The 8,383-nt window shown below is 38.5% G+C and overlaps 1 pseudogene; it reads right to left on the bottom strand.

The window, feature by feature from the left end:
* Positions 1-7,567: 7,567 nt before the first annotated feature.
* LOC119533322 lies at positions 7,568-8,173 on the bottom strand (annotated as a pseudogene).
* Positions 8,174-8,383: the final 210 nt, after the last annotated feature.

The following is an 8,383-nucleotide window of genomic DNA, read 5'->3' as shown; positions in this document are numbered from 1 at the left end:
TGTTTAACCAATTTTCTCAATTTATCATCTTCAGAAGGGAAGCAATCTCATTTATTCCCTCTTAAGAAAAATAAGGAAATTGGTGAACTTAATCTCCTTTTTCTTCCATTCTCTCCCATATCCTTTTTTAACAATTTGCGGGATTTTTTGCCCTAATCTGTTATCAGCAACAACAATTTTTAAAAACATTTTGGTTTTTTTTTCCACAATAACCATAACAATTATATATATTTTTCCTGGTAAACAGAATTACTGGTGTTTAATAGGCTTAATTGTATGTTAAATAGATTTAATGCTTACCACCAGTCATTTATAACCTAATTTCCTCCTATGTAAGTGCTTAATTTATATTCACCTTTTGGTTGTTTTTATCATGTCTTCAGCCAGAGATATAATTCCTGATACTATAATGAATGATAAGGATGTTGTTTCTTTTGTGAATTAGTCTTCATTATGTCTTTAGAGGAGGATGCTTTGTGTCTATGTTGATTTCATGTGTCAACTTGGCTAGATTATGTCGTCCAGTTGTTTGGTCAAGCAAGCACTGGCCTGATTCTTACTGTAGTTATTTTGTAGACCGATTTAAAACATTAGGCAGTTGATGGCATCTATGGCTGGTTATATCTATAATCAACAAAGGAGTTAGCCTTCCACAGTGAGAGGAGTCTTCTCATCCACTCAGTCGGAGGCCTTAAAGTGAGAACTGATCATTTCTGCAGTCAGAAAGAATTATTTCTCTATTTTGGCCAGCCAGCTTCTCCTGTGGAATTCAATGTCACCTTCATTGACTTTCCAACTTGTGGCCTGCTCTACAGAATTTGGACTTGCCAATCCCCATGGTCACATGAGCCAATTCCTATAAAAATCTTTAAATATTTATTATATATATATATATATATATATATATCCATCCTGATGGTCCTGTTTCTCTGGAGAACCCTGTCTAATACAGATAGTAACAGCCCCCCACCCCCACCCTGCTCTTGCTAGCTCTGGGGTGTAGCACTATCCCTTTTGGTTTCCCTAAACCCTTGCCTACATTTCATAAATAGTCCCTTCATCAAACTCTCCTCAATTATCCAGTTTGAAGATGCCTTCTGTTTCCAGCTGAGACTACAAATGATACAGCCTCTGTCCTCTCTTCTCCTCATGTGCCCCTTGCCTGTCTCTCTTTTCTTTCTGTTTTTCTTTCCCACCCCTTCCCATTCCCTTCTCCCTTCTCTTTCTTGCTTCTTTCTTCCTCTCCCGTTTAGAGCTGGGAGGCAGGCAAGTATGTAGGTTAGCATATCACACTCCTCATCTGCTCCGTGCCTGCCCTGTCCCTGGGTGGTCAAGAACAGAGTCTTCCTTCTTTCTGAACTGCTCAGCCTTCTGGCTGCTTTTCAGACGGTGCGGCCCATCCCCCAGCTTCTCAGAAGCCCCACCCTGGCCGGCCGCCCGATGGAGCTCTCGATTCTGTCCTGTGTTTTCTCTACAGAAACCAGTTTCATTTCCTAGTCTGACATTTTGGGAGGGTGGGTGACACCAAACCTGTTACATCAGAGTCTAGATGCAGCATTAGCTAGTTCAGGCCAAGACATTATGGGTTGCATTTTTATTGATTTCCCAACCCTTGTGTGCAGATTTTATTGTGCTAGGAGTTGAAAATGTAATAAACAAGAAAAAAAAAAAAATTAAGGCACTTCGGCTAAAGCCTCCAGCCTATCAAAATCCTTAGCAGACCCCTTGAAAGCCCTGTTGTGGGGGAGTATTTGTCCAACAGACCTGGAACAGTTTTTAAAAAAAAGAGGAGTAGGGGGTTGGTTAACTTTAAAGAAACAAAGATTTTTCATCTGGCTCTGGGGGAGACCAGAGCTACAGAGAGAACAAGAAAAGAAAAAGGGAATTGAGCGTTTTTGCAAACAAATGATAAAACTGCCTTTTAAAGAAGGGGCGGAGGGGGGGGACCCCTTGTCCAAACAAGGCTTTTGCCAGGGTAGGAAATCATTTCTGCAATTGTTTACAGTGCTCAGACAGCCTGTCCAAAGTCAACATGGCCTGGGAGCGTTGCCCTGGCGCCTCCTGCTCTTTGCCAGCCGCCTGCCATCTCGGACTCGGCTATTTCTGGGACTTGGTTCCCTCCCTTGAAAAACAAACTGTGGCCCTCACTGTCATCCCCAATACCCCTGCCCCCCACCACGTTTTTACAGCCTTAATCATGTTTTCCAGAACAGTTGCCCAACTGGGGACCTGGATGCAAACACTGGGTTTGGGAGAGCCAGTTGGCGGAGGAGGGGGCTTTCATTTGCTAAGTGCCAAGGTGGAAATTTCCATTGCACACCAAGATGGCTTCACCTATGGCCAAAGAAACTTATTCTTTTCCAGAGAGGAGACCTTGGCTAATGAACACCCTGAAATTTAAGCCCCTCCCAACAGTTTGTTCCACAAACCTGGAGCAAAGTTTGCTTTTACTAAAAAGCACCATGATTACTAGTAATAACACTTTACATCTGGGTATGACATTAGTGTAAAAAAGACTATTGCTTCTGTTATCTCATTTGTTCTTTTAGCAATCCACCATGAGAAAGGCATTATTAACTCCGTTTATTTAATTAATCCATCTACTTATTTTTGTTTAATAGTACAGTCACAGGGTTTGAAAGTTTAAAAGTGCAGTGAAAATAAAGTCTCCTTTCCCCTGCATCTTCCATCCTCCCAGGCTCCACCTGCCCATAGTAACCACTCTTCGTTTTTGTTTATCTTTCCAGAGATGCTTTACGCATATGTAATAAGCAAGTTGGGGAGATATAAGGAAAAAGTATTGCACTGCGATAGAAGAGTTACAGTTGCTGGTCCTAGCTCTGCTTCCAATCTGCTGTGTGAAATTATGCATGCCATTTTGCTTCTCTGAGTCTCACTTGAGTCATTTGTGAATGTGTAATAGTAATAGTAACTATAGTAGTAATAGTTAACTATCATTGGACTTTTAAATGCACCTGTCACTGTCCTTAGTGCTTTTACATGTATAAGTTGAATTAAGTTCACTACATTCTCATTTACGGAGGCATTATTAGCCCCATTTATTGAAACTGAGGCATGGAGAAATTAAAATAACTTGCTGAGGGTAGAGCTATTTAGAGAGAGAGCCTGGATCATGAAGCTAGGCAGTCTAACAGTAGCTCATACTTAAACCATTGCCACTCGTTGATGAGATTGATAATACTGAATGACGGCTTGAGGCAGGAGGCTGGCCCAGAGGTGGTCGCTCCCAATTCTGGTATCTGTGGTCCTGTGTCCAGTTCCTGCAGGACCCTGGCCAGTAATATCTGACTCACTCGGCCCCATTTAGATGGGGTGACAGCTGACAAAGAGCAGGAGACAGCAGGGCAAGGCTGAGGTATGAACTCTGATGTCAGCCCAGCACCTCTCTCTCTGTCCCTCCGGGGGCATCAGAACAACTCCTTAAAAACCATATTTTCTTATTTTTATCACATAGGAATGTGCATAATTTAAAAAGTCAAGTTGTATCCACAAAAAGGCTACTGGAGCTAATAAACGAATTCAGAAAAGTGGCAGAGTTCAAGATCAACACACAAATCAGTAGTGTTTCTACACACTAATAATGAACAATCTGAAGAAGAAATCAATTTAAAAATTCCACTTACAATAGCAACAAAAAAAAATCAAATATCTAGGAATAAATTTAACCAAGGATGTAAAGGACCAGAACATGAAAAACTATAAAACTTGCTGAAAAAGAAATCAAAGAAGACCTAAACAAATGAAAGGACAGTCCATGTTCATGGACTGGAAGACTAAATATCATTAAGATGTCAATAGTACCTAAAGCAATTTACAGATTGTGCTGGTTTGGAGCTGTTATGTACCCCAGAAAAGGCCAGGTTCTTTTAATCCATTGTTGTGGGTGCAGACCTATTGTGGGTGGAACTTTTTGATTAGGTTGTTTCAATTGAGATGTGACGCAGCCCATTCAAGGTGGGTCTTAATCCTTTACTGAGTCCTTTATGAGAGAATAAAAGGCAGAGACATTGTAGAGAGCTTAGAAAGAGAAATGCCCCGGAGATGCAAACAGAGGACCCATAGATGCTCACAGAGAACACCACTGGAGTCATTTGCTGGAAGCAATGAAACCCAGGAGTGAAGGACCAGCAGATGATAGCCATGTGCCTTGCTATCTGACAGAGGAACCCTGGTTGCTAGCAGCCTTTCTTCAGAGAAGGTATCTTTCTTTTCATTCATTAATTTGGACTACTTTTCATGGCTTTAGCACTCTAAAATTGTAAGCTAATAAACCCCCTTTGTAAAAACCAACCCATTTCTAGTATATTGCATTCTGGCAGTTTTAGCAAACCGAAACACAGATTCAGTGCAATCCCAGTCAAAATTCCAACAGCTTTCTTTGAAGAAATGGAAAAGCCAATCATCAAATTTATATGGAAGGGTAAGGGACCCCAAATAGCTAAAACCATTTTGACAAAGAAGAATAAAGTTGGAGGTCTCATACTTCCTAATTTCAAAACTTATCACAAAGCTAAAGTAATCAAAACAGCACCGTACCAGCACAAAGGCAGACATATAGATGACTGTACTGGAGTTCAAAAATAAACTCTCAATCCATGGCCAATTTAACAAATGGTTTTGAGAAAACTGAATAGCCATATGCAAAAGAATGAAGGTGGACCCCTTCTTCACACCATATGTAAAAATTAACTCAAAAGAGGTCAAAGACCTAAATATAAGAAACAAAACTATAAAACTCCTAGAGGAAAGCATAGGAAAACATCTTAAGGACCTTGTATTAGACAATGGTTTCTTAGACTTTACACCAAAAGCATGAGCAACATATAGATATATGGGGCTTCATCAAAATTAAAATCCTTTTTGCATAAAAGGACTTTATCATGAAAATAGAATGACAACCTAAAGAATGGGAAAAAATATTTGGAAACCACATATCTGATAAGAGTTTAATATCCAGAATATATAAAGAAATCTGTAACTCAACAACAAAAAGACAACTCAATTTAAAAAGAGGGCAAAAGACTCTAATAGACATTTTTCCAAAGAGGGTTTACAAATGGCCAATAAGCACATGAAAAGATGCTCAACATCATTAGCCATTAGGGAAATGCAAATCAAAACCACAGGGGGACATCATTTTATACCCACTAGAATTGCTACTATTTAAAAAATGGAAAATAACAAGTGTTAGACAGGATGTGGAGAAACAGGAACACTTGTGCATTCTTGGTGGTAATGTGAAATAGTGCAGCCACTGTGGAAAACAGTTTGGCAATTCCTCAGAAAGCTAAGTATAGAACTACCATATGACTGGCAATCCCACTTGTAGATATATACCCAAAAGAATTGAGAGCACGGACTCAAACAGATATTTTCATACTGATGTTCATAGCAGCATTAGTCACAATTGCCAAAAGATGGAAACAACTCAAGTGTCCATGAACAAATGAACTGGATACACAAAATATGGTATATACATACAATGGAATATTATTCAGTCATAAAAAGAAGTGAACTTCTGATACTTACAACAGCATGGATGAACCTTGAAGACATCATATTGAATGAAACAAGCCAGATACAAAAGGATAAATATTATATGATCTCATTTGTATGAAATCATTAGAATAAGCAAATTCCTAGAGTTAGAGACTAGAATTCAGGTTACAAGGGCCTGAGGTTGGGGTATGGAATGGGGAGTTAATGCCTAATTGGCACAAAGTTTCTGCTTGGGTTGGTGCAAAAGTTTTGGTAATGGGTGATGGTGATGGTAGCAAAATATTGTGAATGTAACTAACACCACTGAATTGTGTATTTGAAAATGTTTAAAATGGGAAATTTTAGGTTGTATATATGTAACCAGAATAAAAATTTTTATAAAACCAGAAAACTGTACAACACAAACCATGAACCCTAATATAAATTATAGACTATAGTTAATAGTATAATTATAATAATGTTAATATTGTTTCATCAATGGCAATAAAGTTACCACAGTAATGCAAAGTGTTAATAATTGGGAAAATTGTGTATATGTTTGGGGGGTATATGGGAACTCTGTACTTTCTGCTGATTTTTCTGGAAACCCACAGCTTCTCTAATAAAATCTCTATCTAAGTCAAGCAATATTCAGAGGCTTATAACAAAAGATAGCCCGGAAGCAACCACTTTCAACGCTTTTGGCTACTTCTTTTAAGTATTTGCCTGCTTCAAAATCAGGGGTCTGCAAACCTTTTCTGCAAAGGGCCAGATAGTAATAATTTCAGCTTTGTGGGCCTTATTCTCTGTCTTGCAACTACACAACTCTGTAGTTGTAGCTAGAAAGCAGCCATAGGGAATAAGTAAACAAATAATAAAAATTTATTAGGAAAAAAACACACCTATGGAAAGCAGTTTGTCGAAACCTGTTCTAAATAATTGCTTAAATGTCTATTTCTTAATTTGTAAACTTTAAACATTGTCCATTAATTTTCTATTATGATAGATAAGAATTTACTGTTCTTAAACAGCTCCCCTCTCTGTAGTTTCTAACCTCCCCAAGTCATCCTTGTAAGTTATATTGTAATTATCAGTTAAATAAATATTTAATGACTACATTATTATGAGTGGGTAAATACTGTTCCCTGCCAAGTCAAGTAGTATACTATGTACACGTTTTTCTCATGAAGCTTTTTTTTTTTCCTGGAGTTTATAACTGTCTCATTCTTTTTTCCATTTGCATGGTTTCTTTGACCTTCAGACAATTGTCTATGTGGTGAAAGAGATAGCCTATCAGTGCCATTTTTCTTGGAGCTCCTCCTAGCATCCTCCAGTCTTTCACTCAAATGTGGACTGCATATTCCCTGGCCTAGGCTCAGCTCTTACCCTATGACTTCCTTTCTCCATTGTCTTAGAAAACTACTTGATCTCTCTCCTGTGTTGAATCCTTTTTTCCTGGATCCCATGTCTCCCTCTCTGATTTACTCATTTTCCTAGAGCACATCCTCCAGTAGTTTCCTGAGAAAGGGTACATGAGAGGTAAAATTTTGAGATTTGGTATTTCTGAAAATGTCTTTAATCAACCATCACTCTTGAAGGATAGTTTTGCTCGGTGTAAAATTCTAGATTGGAAATCATTTTTTTCTCAGGATTTTGAAGCATACCAGTTGTTAGAAGTCCAGTAACTTTTTGGGTCTTAATTCTTTGGATGCAATCTATTTTTTCTCCTCTAGAAGTTTTATGATCTTCTCTTTATTCCTAATGTTTTGAAATGTCAACATGATGTGCTTGGCAAGGCCTAATATCTCGTAGTTGTGCTAGGCACTCAGTGGACCCTTTCATTTGGGACATTCATGTCCTTCAGTTCTGAGAATGGTTTTTTTTGGTAATATTTCTTTCATAATTTCCTCCACTCTATCTTCTCTATTCTTTCTTTCTGAAACTCCTTTTCATTGGCTTTTTTTTTTTTTTTTTTTTTTTTTTTTTTTTTACTGAGTACATAGCCTTTTATTTCTTTTCTTCAGATGAAGAGTTTGTGTGTTTTAATTATACAAAGATGAGGAGTCAGTTTTGCAACCTAAAAATATTTACTTATTAAAACTATATTAATACTTTAATAAACTATACAAAAAAGATGAGACAAACATGTGCATTTATAGAACTGCATGTCAGTCATGCCAGATCCCTGCAGAGGGAATTCCCAGCACGACCTCATTCATCTGTGGGGACACAGAGCAATCCTTGTTTAGACATACACATTCATCTATTTATCCAGCAGGTCTGCCCTCCGCTTCTTGATGGTTTCCTTCCACTATGAATGTGCATGTTCAGTTGTCTGCTTCTTAGAGCAGACATTTACCTTCCTCATCCACCAGCCATTGGAGGAGGACTAGGTCCACGCAGATGATTGATTCGACCCATTCTTCGGGGAGGGTTTCCTGGTGGCCCTCTTCCATCATCATATCTGGAATCAGAGGAGTTTCCATAGCCTCTTCTTTTCTTCACATCTTGCTGAAGCAGGGTTTTGAAAAACAAGACAACAAACTCAGCTATTCCCCAAAAGAAATCTGTTATCAAAGATAATCTCCATGGGGACTGACTCCGGCTGTCCAACACTTGTCCATTCGAGATGTAAACCATCTTTCCACTCGCTCCTCGTTCCGGGAGCGACTGACGGGCCTTCATTGGCTTTTAGACCTCTTGGAGTGATGCCTTAATTTTAATAAAAGTCTTTTTTATTTCCTGCCTCTATCTTTTTTTATCTACTTTTGGAGGAATTTCCTAGACCATATCTTCCAAACCTTCTATTTAAATTATTTTCATTCTAGCTACCATATTTTTGATTGTCCAAAGCTCCGTCTTTTCCTTTCTTCCTTTTTACAGC

Source organism: Choloepus didactylus, chromosome 4 (genome assembly GCF_015220235.1).
Source record: "Choloepus didactylus isolate mChoDid1 chromosome 4, mChoDid1.pri, whole genome shotgun sequence".
Lineage (NCBI taxonomy): Eukaryota > Metazoa > Chordata > Mammalia > Pilosa > Megalonychidae > Choloepus > Choloepus didactylus.
This window is presented reverse-complemented; position numbering and strand designations above follow the sequence as displayed.